Consider the following 15144-nt stretch of genomic DNA (forward strand, 5'->3'; position numbering starts at 1 on the left):
CAAAGAAGCCAAAAAGTAAAATAAATATGCATATATGGTGTCATTTTTTTTTAGTTTGCAAGGAGAGATAGGACCTAGATGTCATGATGTTATTCATAGGCAGAGGCTTGCCATTATCTGATTATTGGGAGATTCATTCTCCAAATAATGTAGTATGGGAGGTAGCATGATTCACATTCACTCAAAAATAACATTTATGTTCTGTGAGCTTACAATATTTTAATAACTTTAAATACATGGTGTCTATCTTGAAACATGCTTACTAAAATAAGGAAGTGTACATTTTTACTATAAAAAACAAATGTCTTCTGTTGAAAGTTTCTTTTGTATCCTGAAAAATAGAAAAATGTTGATTTTAAAAATTCCTTTTTTAAAATCACATTGATTTTAAAAATTCCTTAGCACTTTTAGAAACCCAAAGTCAAAAATCTCACATTACTTGTAGCAATAATGATTGCCTAACTTATTATTAAGGCTAAATCATTCAAATCAATTAAATCAGCACACACAGAGAATATGTGTTGATCCCATTGATATGATACACAGAAATGATTTACTTTCTGTAACATTAGTTTCTACTTAGACAAAGTATTATAATTAGTACATCAAAATTACTTATCTACTTCCACTCCAAATAAACCAAATCTACTTATCTCACAATTTCAATTTAAAATTCAATGTTTATATACTTGATACCCAAGCTAATCTATATTTCTAAAGAATGAATATTGTCCTTCAATATGACTGCATATTTTTATCTAACCAATTTTCTACTTATGAATAATATTTTTCTAATTAAGACAGAGCCACAAACATATTTTTGAAATCAAACATTATTTCTTAATGGTCGAATGAGTCATTTCACAATTCTTTGGTTTTATTATCAAGTTAATCTTCATGTATGCTATTTGCATTTTCCTTGCCAAAAGCAAGTAGATGTGGAATTGCTTAGGCCCTAACAAATTGGCCAACACAAAATTTGATCAAACTTTTATAAACCTTGCCCATTTAATTTCTATAATCTATCACATGCAATTTAGTGTAACTGTATAATGAACAGTGGGGTAAATGGATGTTTCACCCAGCATTTCCAGAATTTCCCAGCCAGCCTTAGTCTGTTTACATACCAATGTATGTTCACCACAGCAGAGCCTCCAGTCAATCCAGTGCAAGGGGTGGGGAGAAAATGGCCAGTCTCTCCTCCCCTCCATTCCTGGTAGCTAAATGGTGTGGTGCCAGCCAGTCACCACAGAGCTGCCCATCGAGTTCTTGTCAGAGGGTTCGGGAGGAGCACATGCCCCGCCTTGGGGAGACAGATGGAGAAAGGGCTGGCCAGCAAACTCCAGCAAGCTCTGAGAAATAAAACCCCTTTAGCCCAACCTGCTGCTCCCCTTTTCCTCCTTTGGTTTCACCGGATTCATGGGGAATTTGTCCTGGGCAGGAAACACCTCCCTTACTCCCAGAGCTACATGAATATATTAATAACTTACTATTTAATATTATTCAGTGCATATGTTGAAAATATGTATTTACATATTTAATATTTGACTTATCACTATTATGTATATTTAATCACCTATTGGAAAATTTGAAAATAAAGCTAGTTTATACTACCTTTGAAGTTCTTTACTGTGAATTTGTTGTGAATTTGTTGTTTCCTTCTATCTTTTGCCTAGTATGTTACTTTTTTCCCAATTACTTTGCAAGAGCTTGGTTAAAGTTTATCAGTTAAGAAATGGTTACAATAAGATTGCAACTTAAATAAGATGGCAGTTGATTTCTCTTACATAAAGATGAAAGATTCTAACCTTGCATGCATCCGTGGTCCACAGAGCATTCCAGGAACCCAGCTCTTTCCAGAACATTTTAATATTTCTAGTTTGATACCCTTATACTCACCATCTGTATTTTAGGCAAAAGCAAGAGAAAAGAGACAAAGAATAAGATATACAAAGGGATAGGCCCAGTTGTTTTAAAAAGAAAACTAGAAGTTGCCCCAGTATTTTCAATGTTTGAAGTAGGTAATTCTTCAATGTTTTTATCTCTGGTTTTAGAAATATACTAATAATTTTCTACATTCCAAAAATTAAAATGAAAAAATAGTTCTTTAAAAATGTTAGCAGTTTCATAATTTTGATAGAAATTAAAATTCATGTGAACTCTGATGTTGTTTGGTAAGGAGGTAAGGATTCATTTTTCATTCAGACTATTTCAGCACCATTTATTAACAAATTCAGTCTTTCCACAACTGGTCCTAAAAGGCATAGTTATGCAGCTTGCTTTTGTTCATATACCTGACTAGGCCCTGGGCTTTCTTTTCTATTTTGTCAAGACATAAATTCCATTAAGGATTTGATTGAGACGACAGTAAATTTCATGTTCTTAACATGAGTGAGAAACAGAGTGAGGCATTCCTGTGGCCGACTTGGCTACAATTCTAGATTTCAAGAGTTATCTCTGGCTTTATGTCCCATTTCACTTAATATTTTGATCTTCTGTCTAAACAAGTTTGTCAGACAGGTTTATGCAGATTTCAGCAGATGGTAGCTGTAATGAAGACTGATGTCTAACTGCTGACAATTTCTGGTCTCACCCTTGCTCCTGCCTTTGTGTCCCACGCCAGGGCAAGCTGGTAAGGAGGCTTGGCTGCTTCCTCCACGGGCATCATTTGGGGATTGAAACCACACAAGGCCTGCCCTCCCATGGGTACCATCCCGCTGTCCCCAGCCCCAGCCGTTACAAAATCCCAGACCGGTCGCCTTTCCTTGCTCCCTCGAGATCTCATCCTTACCTGAGAGGCCTGCCCTGCTCTCCCTAGAGACAGCAATCCTGTAAATAATAAATCTTTCTTTTCCTGTAAATAATAAAATAATATGTATATATTATTGTCATTATAAATAATAAAAATAATAAAATAATGAATTAATCCTGTAAATAACAAATAATTCTTGCTGCTTGTGCTGTGTGTATGTGTGTATGTGTGTGTGTGAGTGTGTGTGTGTGTGTGTGTGTGTGTGTGTGTGTGAGTGTGTGTGTGTGTGTGTGTGTGATCATCAGCCTCAGAATCCAAACCACATTTCGGGGGAGGGCTCCACGTGCGTCCTCAGGTTGAGCATGCTGCCATCCCACAGCACACAGCGCCAGTGATAATGGCTCTCACTTCAGGAGCGGCCTTTCAGTATTCCTGCCGCCTGATAGCATCTTCACACTGGCAACATCTCCCCCCAGTCCACGCTTCTTCCCGATGTTTTATCATTGTGTTTATTCTCCATCTCATTGTTGCATCCCTCTATTGCCCTTCTTGCATTTCTTTTTCTGGTCTTCATATATTTGGTATCTCAATACTACACTATTTACTCTGCTCCAGAAAACAAACAGCTTTCTCCATCTGCAAGGAAGGTGCTTATTCCACACTTGTTGTAGACAACTATGCACACTTCCTTTTCGCTTTGTTTTATTTTTTGTTTGAATGAACTTCCCACTACCTTAATGTGGAATGAATAAAAGAACCTAATGTTTGAAATACATAAACCTACCAAAGGTTCATACCACAAGCAGTGAGGGGTAAATGGCTGTTTTCACCCAGAAGGCCCAGAATCTCCTGCCTGGCCTTAGTCTACTTACATACCAGGGAATGTTTACCACTGAGAGCCTCTGGTGGATTGGGGGCAAGGGGTGGAGAGAAAATGACCATTCTTGACTCCTCACCATTCCTGGTACCTAATGGGGTCTGATGACAGTCAGTCACCATGGCCCCACCCATGGAGTTCCTCCTGGAAGGGGTGGGCGGTGGGGTGGAAGAGGAGGGTCACACAGAGCCTGGCCTGGCAAGGATCTCAAGCAAGATGTGAGCAATAAAAACTGTGTCTCCCAAAGTACCCTTCCCTTTGTCCCCCTTTGGTTTCATCACATTCATAGCAAACTCACCCCAAGCCGGGAACATCATTCGCCCGGAGCTACAAAGAGCCTTCCCAGTTTTCCTCTACCTATTGGAAGGTGGGCCTTCGTTGGGGCTACAAAATTCCTCTCAGGACAGTGCTGATTCCTTCCATAATGCTGCTCAGTAGATAGCCAGTTCACTTGTATTTCAACTTTGACTTTAAAGGATTCTTCCAATGCAGAATTAAATGCAGATTGTCTTTTGTCAAATTTCCTTCTTTCCCATGTGCCCTAACCTTGCTTTATTAAGCTGCTGCTTGTGAAGCCATTGTTGACAGTGGCTCAAGATACTGAATTCTGCACCATCTGTCTACCATAATTTCAAGTCATCTTTAGGTGCATCTGCAGGGACACCACCTCCTGAACATACACATAAACACTCAATCACACAGGAAAATGCTGGACTGTAGGCCTAAACTCTCCTGTGGAAAGTCCCTGCTCTGGTCAACCCATACCGCATGTTCACATGGGATCAGTAAGACACATTCATGCTCCTGTTGAGAAAACTATACTGACATCAGAGCTGAAGTCCGTGAGCTTCAGCTTGTAGAAGGTACTGCTCTCCACCACAGGACTGTTTGGCAAAGGCACAGAGTAACGGGTCTTTGTTATTTTTCCCAATGTCACGTCCTCCTACTCCTGCAGCAGCAACAAGAATAGAAGGAGAAGGGGAAGGAGGAAGCATAGGAGGCAGAGTGCTGATGAAGGAAGGACCTCTGGTTCCTGAAGACAGAAAAATGTCCACCCTACCAAGAATCTACAAAGGGTCAAAGGCCCACATGTGTATCTGAATCACACACACACACACACACACACCTCTTAGGTCAATTGCTCTCAAAGTGCTTCTAGAATGTAAGCATCAACAATTTTTATTTTAAAATTCCCATCAACATGGAAATTTTTGAAATGCAAATTCTTGAACTATTCCCCAGGAGCTTCTGAATTAGAACTCTGGAAGAGTAGTGCAGCCATCTGTGTGTGTAAAAAAAAAAAAAAAAAAAAAAAGTTTTGTCCCACAGACTTCTTCGGTGAAACTAAATGCCATGCGGAAAGGGAAGGGCTTGAGTGGATCTCCCCCACCCTAATTTGTGGAGAAAGAACTCCTTTCCAGTCAGGATCCCAAAAGCCACAGATGAAGAGAGCAGATGTCATGCAGAAGGCTGAAATGTTAAAAACCTCGTGCAGCATGCTGAGAAATCCAATCCCTACCTTGACTCAAGGATGAGGAGGACAGGGGCCTGGAACTCACCCAGTCATCGGCAGTGCTCTAGAATTAGAACACAGGGGCTCAGCCAACATGCCTGAGGTCTGTTTGCAGGAAAAACTTGCCATTGCATGTATTAACATACTACAGTCCACTTCAGAGCAGAGCTGACCATATTTTTAAGACAAATCTTTCCTGTGTTCTTTACCCCTTCATGACCTTTTCTGGAGAATGCACACATTTGGGCAGTCCCATTATGATTTACTCTTCTGATACTTGGTTGATGCTTAGAATCTAAAAAAAGCAAAGGAAGCATAAAAAGGAACTCTTCATTCATACATATTGTATGTTTTCCTCTTACATTATGCTCTTTGCTTTTTTTGCAAATTATATACTAACTTAGGTCTCTTGACTATACTCTGAATTTCTCAATACTGAAAGAAAACAAACCAAATCCTGGGTGTATTTTGCTCTGGTATATCTGCTCTTTTTAAAAAAAATAGACTTAGGAAAAAAATAAGGAGACCAAGCACTATTCTCCTGAAAATCACATCTTTTTTTTCATATGAATTATTCAGCTGTACTAAAGAAAGACGGACTTAAAATAACACACCTGTATGTACACCAAGAGATGGATAACACAAACATATCCAAGAAAATGTCAATGAGCTCTACTTCTCCAGTCTCTTTTTTGAAGCCTGTTTCATGCGTGCTGCATGAGAAGTTCATATGAAGAATGAGTCATATTCAAAAGAAACTGCATTGTTTCAAGAAGCGTTAGTCACATACACAGAAATGCACTTCAAAGAAGATGGTGTATTAAAAGACTCTAATGGCAAAGTACAAATGGCAGAAGAATTGAAACTCTGTTAAAATCAAACAAATATTTTTAATGAAATACTTCCTGAGCTAGTAAATAAAATAGACTGTAGGTAGGATTATTCTCCTAACTGAAAATAAATATAACTTGATTTTTTTAAAAAGCAGCAAAGGAAGGGGAAATTTAATCCACCCAGAAATAACTTGGAATATATGAAATCTGTTTTATGCTTTTTGTACATGTGGCCAAGTTACCTTTTTCACTAGTTAAAGAAAAACGTTTCTTGATTTTGTAGTATGTGTATAAACATTTTAAGAAGCAGTTTCAGAGAACTGTCTCCTAAGACTGTCGACATTTTTCATATGTAGCAATCAGCATTCCATCATGTACAAATCTATTAAGATAAATTCCAACAAAAAATTGCAGAAACATATTGCATTGGTACTGCATTTCAGTATATTAATTAATGAGGAATAAAATACTACCAATATTGTGTAAATATAAGAAATCACAGACTCATTATTAAATTGGCAGTACTATGGCATTTCAATAACAAATACAATGTTTGACTAAATTTATTTTCATGGTAGTGTTTCCCTTATCTAACAAATGAAACAATAAGAATTTTTGTAAAGAGCCATGCCTTATCTTAAGGATGCTTGAGTTGGTTCATTGACATATTTCTGAATTTTCTCAATTTTTCTTTAAGATGCCAAAAATGCATTGCTAAGTGGCAGGAAAGTTCTCAGCAGAAAAATTTTAATCCCAGGCAAATCTAACACCTTAAACATTGCACTGGGGAACTCTTTTAATAGCTATGCTTAGAAACAACCTAACTGCCAAAAAGTAGTATTTTTAATAAAACTGTTTTATACCCATAAAATGAAAGACTATGTACTTAGTAAAAATAGTGATATGCCTATACATTTATCAAATTAGAATAGATCTTTGATAGGTTAAATGAAAGCAGGGATTTGGGGCACGACAAGTTAATGTGTAGATATTTACAGCTGACCCTTGAACAATGTGGGGGTTAGGAGCACTGACCCCCAAGCAAGCAGCAATCCACATACAACTTCTGACTCTCCCAAAACTTAATTACTGATTGCCTATTTACCAGAAATCTTACTGATAATCTAAACAGTCTATTTACACATATTTTGTATATGTACTCTGTACTATATTCTTACAATAAAGTAAGCTAGAGGAAAGAAAATATTTTTTCAAATTGTCATAAATGTCCAAAAATTTTTCCACCATAGTTATTGAAAAACATCCATATATAAGTGGACCTACACAGCACAAACCTGTGTTTTTTAAGGGTCAACTACACATTAAAAATAGTGGGATTGTTTGTTAGCAGACAAGTGTAATGAGACCTGGGACTGTGTCTTACTCACTACTCTCTTCCTAGCATTTCTGCTAATTTTTGCTAATGTGTGTGTGTCCTAATGAAGTGCACATTTCCTTTATCTCAAAGTTACTTCCGTCTGGCCTCTTGGTTCTCCTACTTCAGATCAAGGTGTTGGTACCAGTTTGCTAAATCAACCTTAAGAAAATACCATAGACTGAATATCTATCATCAGTCTATCTATCTATCTACCTTTCCATCATCTATCTAAGCAAATATCTATGCCTTACCAAATAAAAGCATGGGATAACACATGGACATTTTGCTAAGCTTGAGGGAGAACCAACAAACTTCAGTTGGGAATTTATATTATGATATAATAAAGAATATTATCAGGTTACATATCCACTTCTATTTGGCATAAAACTTTATAAATGGAGATGAGTATGATACAACAAATTTGCTTTTTACTTCAAAAAGTCAATTAATCTCAACTTACACACTCACTATTAATAATTTGATGTGCAAAAGAGTCTGTTTCTCCTGTTCTTTCTAGCTTCCTCCATCTCTGAGATCATTTGATTGTCATTACAACAGTGTTACCACTCTGAGTTATATCACTGTGTGAAAAAGTGCTTCAGTTATTTTTTAAATGCTTGATTGTCCCTTTGTCTTGCAGCTAAATTCTGTGAAGTCTAGAATACATTTTTTTCCTTAATTGTTAATTTTGTGGTTTGTATTGAAGTATACTTCATATTGATCCTCAGATGCCATTCAGAGCAGTCTTGTTCAAATTCTGATTATTCAAATGGAAATCTAAGCAATTTAATGACATATACAGTTTATATAAAAATATCTCATGCATATCTCTGCTCCCATTGGGACTTCATGTACTACTTTTTCAGAGTAACTGTAGGCTTGCAAACTGAGTCATTCTGTAGTGAATTTAGGCATCTATTTAAAAGAACCAATCATTAACTGCTTACTGAGATAATCTAGAAAATAAAGCAAGAAACCTATGGCATTCGATAAATAACTTTTATTACTGTCTAAGAATACTTAACATGAAATCTATCCTCTTAACAAATACTGAAGTTAAGCACAAATTTTGAAGCACAATTCTATGTTGTTACCTACAGGTACAATGTTGTATAGTAGATCTCTAAAACATTCATCTTGTGTAAGTGAAACTTTATGGCCAATGAATAGAAACTTGCCTTTTCCCCTCCCCCAGCCCCTGACAACCACCATTCTGCTCGCTGCTGCTTTGAGTTTGACTCTTGTAGATCCTCAAATAAGTGGATTCATACAGTGCTTGTCCTTCTGTGACTGGATTATTTCTCAGAAAAATGCCTGCTAAGTTTTATATATATATATACATATATATAAGATAGATAGACAGACAGATAGATAGATAGATAGATAGATAGATAGATAGATAGATAGATAAAGTGGAATATTATTCAGCCTTTGAAAAGATGTGCTAGGAGGGAGTTTGGTTCTGTGAATTGAGTGAATCTAAAGTCAAGGAAGTTAAGAAAGCAAGCAGGTTTATTATACACTGTTAATAGGGCAGGCCCTGACCTAGTGTCAGACAGACCTTAAATACTTGGGGAGAGTTCAAAGGGTTTTTAGAAGGGGTGTAGTGTTATGCAAACAAGTGTTGATTGATGGGCTGGCAATGAGGTAAGCTAATTTTTACTGCAAATACTCTTTCCCAGAATTATTTTTGATTTCCTACCAAGGGGTTATTGCAACTAAACTGCAATGTTGGTATTATTTTTATGACTTTATAACAAGGAAAGCTCACTTTAGGACACCCCAGGAGCATGCCCAGTTAGACTTTAGCTTGTGGAATTTCTCAATGGTCTTGATGGAAATCCTGACACTTTATCAACGTGGATGAACCTGGAGGATATAATGCTATAAGCCAGACATAGAAAGATAAATATTGCATGATCTTTACTATAAGTGGAATCTAAAAAAAGAAGAAAATCTGAATTCATTTTAACAAGGCATAGAATGGTGGTTATCAGCAGCTGGCATGTAGCTGGGAAAGGGAAATTAAAAATAAAAAAATGTAAAAGGTAGTGGCTTGGGCTAAGGTTCAGAGGGAATTATTGTTAAAAAGATAGAGTTTCAGGTTTGCAAGATGGAAAGAGTTCTGGAGATGGATGGTTGCACAATATAAAAATGTGCTTAAAACCACTGAGCTGTATACTCAGTAAATTTCATGTTCTCTGTGTTTTATTACAATAAAGAAATTAGGTGAGGGGAGTCCGCAGTGAGTCTTTCTGGTTGTTTTTAAGCAATGGGGCTTTTAATATCTGGCTACCTCTTGCTCTCTCCTCATTTTTGGTCACAAACCATCATGTGCTCACACCATGTCGTTTTCTTTGTATGTTATCCTTATTGTGTTTTACTCTGTTTTTTGATCTGTGAGTTGATTTATCAGTTTTAAATATAACTGGCAATTAACGTGTCAAATTGTTTAGCCACATGCTCTCATTTCCCTCTGCAACTACAGTCATATGTACTAGCCTATGTCTCTTACTACCTTTTAAAGTCTGTTCCTTTATTGCCTCTTATTTTTACTAAGTTTTAGTTTGGATTTTTTTTTCATTAACTGTTTTAGAATTCACTAATATTATCTTTTGTTATATCCAGATTTCTTTCAATAAATTAGTTATTAATTATAAATACTGGATTTTTTTCAATTGTAGGCTATCCATTTGCTTTATTATTATTATTGTTATGGATATTTCAATCTATTGTAATGCCTGTCTTTGCATTCATTGTGTCAAGCTTTTCCTTTATTTCTTTTAATGCAGCCATAATAATTAAATTTTTCTTACTGACACCATCATCTGTGAGTTTGTGTGTATTTAAAATTTTTCACTGGATTATTAGTCACATTTGCAAGTCTGGTTATAATTTTTTTCATTATGTAATAAACTTAAGGTAATCTTAGTTTTCCTCAGAATTTTTTCATGGCTTTCCACTATTAAGCCTGAGGGGTCCAGCTACTGGTTTAATACATATGTGTGATTTTTTTCAGGTCTGACCGTAATTAATTAAAAATGGTCAGACCTCACAAATGAAGCTGCCTCCCCACATCAGACGTGAGGTGCAGCAAATGCACTGCAGTCTCTGAAGAGAATTTCAGGTAAGGACTCAGGCCCCCTTGGTCAGTTATGTTCTTCACATATTTTTGTTCCTATCCCTGGAACCCTCTTTATCTGAGAAGTCAGACAGAGGTCATCTTCAGATAGCTCTGCTGAGGCCTCCATATGGAGGGAAGAGGAGGAAACCTCAAAGACCCTTTCCCTACTCTGACTCAGCATCCTTCTTCCAAGCCTTGGAGTCCATGAAGCTGTCCAAACTTTTTGCTCAGGGACCCCTCAATAGTGAGACAACCCCCACCCCTGCACTGACTCACCTGACTCTCCACCCATGCACTCTCCTTGCAGAAAAGTAGATCGCAGGGAAGGGGGTCCATGCTTTCTCTAGTTCTAGCCTCTTGCTTATACTACCGCAGTAAGTGATGAAAGGCTAACTCTTTCATTCTAGGCTTGTTGCTTTAATGAGCTGCTCTGGTGACTGACAGTGCAGTTCTTTCTCCCAGCTCAGACAAACTCCTAACACATGTGTAGGATGTGGGATTTAGCTGGTTTGAGACTGCTTGCACTTCAGCTTAATTTTATATATACATATATACATATATATATACACATATATATATATATATATATATATATATATATATATATACATAACATTTCTAGTTAGTTTTGATTGACTTAAAGGGGTGAGACTTCTCATGTTTTTGGTGTCAGTTTCTCCATCAATGAGCACTTTGTCCCTTAACTTTTGAAACCCTATAGAAGGCTTTACTCTTCTAGGTGCTTCCATCATTTCCTAGCTTGATACACTGTTTCATCATCTGTAAATGGCCCTGGTAAAAACTGACCATGCATCTATTGCTTTTCTAGATTATAATTAGTTATACCAGCCCACAGACTATCACAGGCTTCTCTTCTTCCTTTGGAAAGCTCAGTAGTCTCCTTCAATCTATGACAGGCACAAAGCTCAGAGTAAGTTCAGACTCAACAGATGTCCACAGGATTGAAAATGGACAACATTTTAAATGTCCTTAAAATACTGTAATTATTTATTTGCTTATTTATTCATATATATGCTTATATATATATGCTTTTATATATATTTTTTTTTTTTCTTTTTTTTCTTAACTGGATTTTTTAAGTTTCTGCTGTAGGATTGATTCCTTCAATACATTCCTACTAAGTGCTACATACTTTGTGGAAGGGAAAGCCCTCTTTAGTCACACTTTATACCCTGATTTAAATATTCCCCTTCTATAGGAATTAAAATCTCTAATGTTGAGTGTAGAGAATTAGGAATATAAATATTTGGAAAATACATGTGTGATAATGCTTAGATGAGTTCTTATACTTGGGGAATTAGTCTCTGGTAGTCACAATGCTATATAAATGAGCTCTAATTTTATTTTATTAATGTACTTAATGCATGCTAAGTTCTTTAAATCCCTAAAATCTATCACTTAACTTTAAGTCAAACATGAGATATACTTTCAGTGCACATGCTTATAAGTAGATATATAACATAAAACTTTAAAATAACTAAAGTAGAAATGATCATTTAAAAAGTAGCCTAACAGGGAGGAGCCAAGATGGCGGTGTGAGTAGGACAGTGGAAATCTCCTCCCAAAAACATATATATTTTTGAAAATACAACAAATACAACTATTCCTAAAAGAGAGACCAGAAGATACAGGAAACAACCAGGCTACATCTACACCTGCGAGAACCCAGTGCCTCACAAAGAGGGAAGATACAAGCTGTGGCCCAGCGGGACCTTAGCTCCCCTCTCCCCAGCTCCTGGCAGGAGGAGAGAAGTCAGAGCAGGAAGGGAGAGGGAGCCCAGGACTGCTAAATAGCCAGCTCTAGCCATCTGCACTGGGAGCACAGACACACAGTGCATGGTGTGCTGGATACTAGGGAAACAGAACAGTAAAACCTGTGAGCGGGTCCCTAAAGCCAGTGCCCCTGGGACAAAAGAAAAGCGAGTGCCCTTTGAAAATCTTAAACGGACAGGGGCCTCACTGCTGGATGGAAGCGTACCAGCACACTCAGCCCAGCAGCTGGGAATCCCGGGGAACTCCGGGAGCACTAAACCCTGGGGTGGCAGGGCAGCTCTGAGTTCCCTCATGGTGATAAACAGCCTCCCACCTGTTCCCCCTCTGATGCAGCCCCACCATAGCAGAGTAGCAGCCTGAAAGCGGCCACACCAACAGCAACCATGGGGAGCTTACTTCACAGCCGCCCAAGCAAGAATCAGAGACCCCATCTACGTGAAGCTGCCCAGCACAAGCCGCTAGGGGTAGCCGTTCTCCCAGGAAAGGAAGGCCAGGAGCAAGTGGAAAGGGTTTTGGTTCTCCCAGCTAACATGCATCAACTGCCTACAACTACCTCTATGGCCATGAAAAGGCAGAAGAATTTGATACAGACCAACTAACCCAGACATCCTCCCCTTAGAGGGAATCTGAGGAGGTAAATTTAACCAACCTTCCTGAAAAAGAATTCAAAATAAAGGTCATAACCATGCTGATGGACTTGCAGAGAAATATGCAAGAGCTAAGAAGGGAGAATACAGAAATAAAACAATCCCTGGGATGACTAAAAAGCAGAATGGACATGATGCAAGAGGTCATTAATGGAATAGAAATCAGAGAACAGGAATGCAGAGAAGCTGATGCAGAGAGAGATAAAAGGATCTCCAAGAATGAAAGAATATTAAAAGAACTGTGTGACCAATCCAAAGGGAACAATATCTACATTATAGGGGTACCAGAAGAAGAAGAGAGAGAAAAAGGGATAGAAAGTGTCTTTGAAGAAGTAATTGCTGAAAACTTCCATAAACTGGGGGAGGAAATAGCCTCTCAGACCACTGAAGCACACAGAACTCCCAACACAAGGGAACCAAGGAGGACAACACCAAGACACATAATAATTAAAATGGCAAAAATCAGACAAGGTGTACAGAGTATTAAAGGAAGCCAGAGAGAGAAAAAAGGTCACCTACAAAGGAAAACGCATCAGGCTATCATCAGACTTCTCAACAGAAACCCTACAGGCCAGAAGAGAATGGCATGATATATTTAATGCAATGAAACAGAAGGGCCTTGAATCATGGATACTGTATCCAGCCTGATTATCATTTAAATATGAAGGAGGGATTAAACAACTTCCAGACAAGCAAAAGTTGAGGGAATTTGCCTCCCATAAACCACCTCTACAGGGTATTTTGGAGGGACTGCTCTAGATGAAAGCACTCCTAAGGCTAAAGAGATGTCACCAGGGAAAATAAAATCACAGCAAAGAAAGTGGAACAATCAAATACTAACTAAAGGCAAAAAATATAAAATCAACTACCCACAAACACACACAAAAAAAACACCTAACATACAAAGAATGGAGGAGGAAGAATAAGAAGGGAGAGAAAAAAGAATCAGACTGTGTTTATAATAGCTCAATAAGTGAGTTAAGTAAGACAGTAAGATAGTAAAGAAGCTAACCTTGAACCTTTGGTAACTACGAACCTAAAGCCTGCAATGAAATAAGTACATATCTTTCAATAATCATCCTAAATGTAAATGGGCTGAATGCACCAATCAAAAGACACAGAATAATAGAATGGATAAAAAAGCAAGACCCATCTGTATGCTGCTTACAAGAGACTCACCTCAAACCCAAAGACATGCACAGAGTAAAAGTCAAGGGATGGAAAAAGATATTTCATGCAAACAACAGGGAGGAAAAAAGCAGGTGTTGCAGTACTAGCATCAGACAAAATAGACTTCAAAACAAAGAAAGTAACAAGAGATAAAGAAGGACATTATATAATGATCAAGGGGTCAATCCAACAAGAGGATATAACCATTATAAATATATATGCACCAGTACAGGAGCACCAACATATGTGAAACAAATACTAACAGAATTAAAGGAGGAAATAGAATACAATGCATTTATTTTAGACTTCAACACACCACTCACTCTAAAGGACATGATCCACTAGACAGAAAATAAGTAAGGGCACAGAGGCACTGAACAACACACTAGAACAGATGGACCTAATAGACATCTATAGAACTCTACACCCAAAAGCAACAGGATACACATTCTTCTCAAGTGCATATGGAACATTCTCCAAAATAGACCACATACTAGGCCACAAAAAGAGCCTCAGTAAATTCAAAAAGATTGAAATTCTACCAACCAACTTCTCAGACCACAAAGATAAAGAACTAGAAATAAATTGTACAAGGAAAGCAAAAAGGCTCACAAACCCATGGAGGCTTAACAACAAGTTCCTAGGTAATCAATGGATCAGCAACCAAATCAAAATACAGATCAAACAATATATGGAAACAAATGACCACAACAACACAAAACTCCAACTTCTGTAGGACGCAGGGAAAGGAGTTTTAAGAGGAAAGTATATAGCAATCTAGGCATATTTAAAGAAGGAAGAACAATCCCAAATGAATAGTCTAAAAAAACAATTATCGAAATTGGAAAAGGAAGAACAAATGAGGCCTAAAGTCAGCAGAAGGAGGAACATAATAAAGATCAGAGAAGAAATAAATAAAATTGAGAAGAGTAAAACAATAGAAAAAATCAATGAAACCAAGAGCTGGTTCTTTGAGAAAATAAACAAAATAGATAAGCCTCTATCCAGACTTATTAAGAGGAAAAGAGAATCAACACACATCAACAGAATCAGAAA

This window comes from Manis pentadactyla, chromosome 2 (genome assembly GCF_030020395.1).
Source record: "Manis pentadactyla isolate mManPen7 chromosome 2, mManPen7.hap1, whole genome shotgun sequence".
In the NCBI taxonomy this organism is placed as follows: domain Eukaryota; kingdom Metazoa; phylum Chordata; class Mammalia; order Pholidota; family Manidae; genus Manis; species Manis pentadactyla.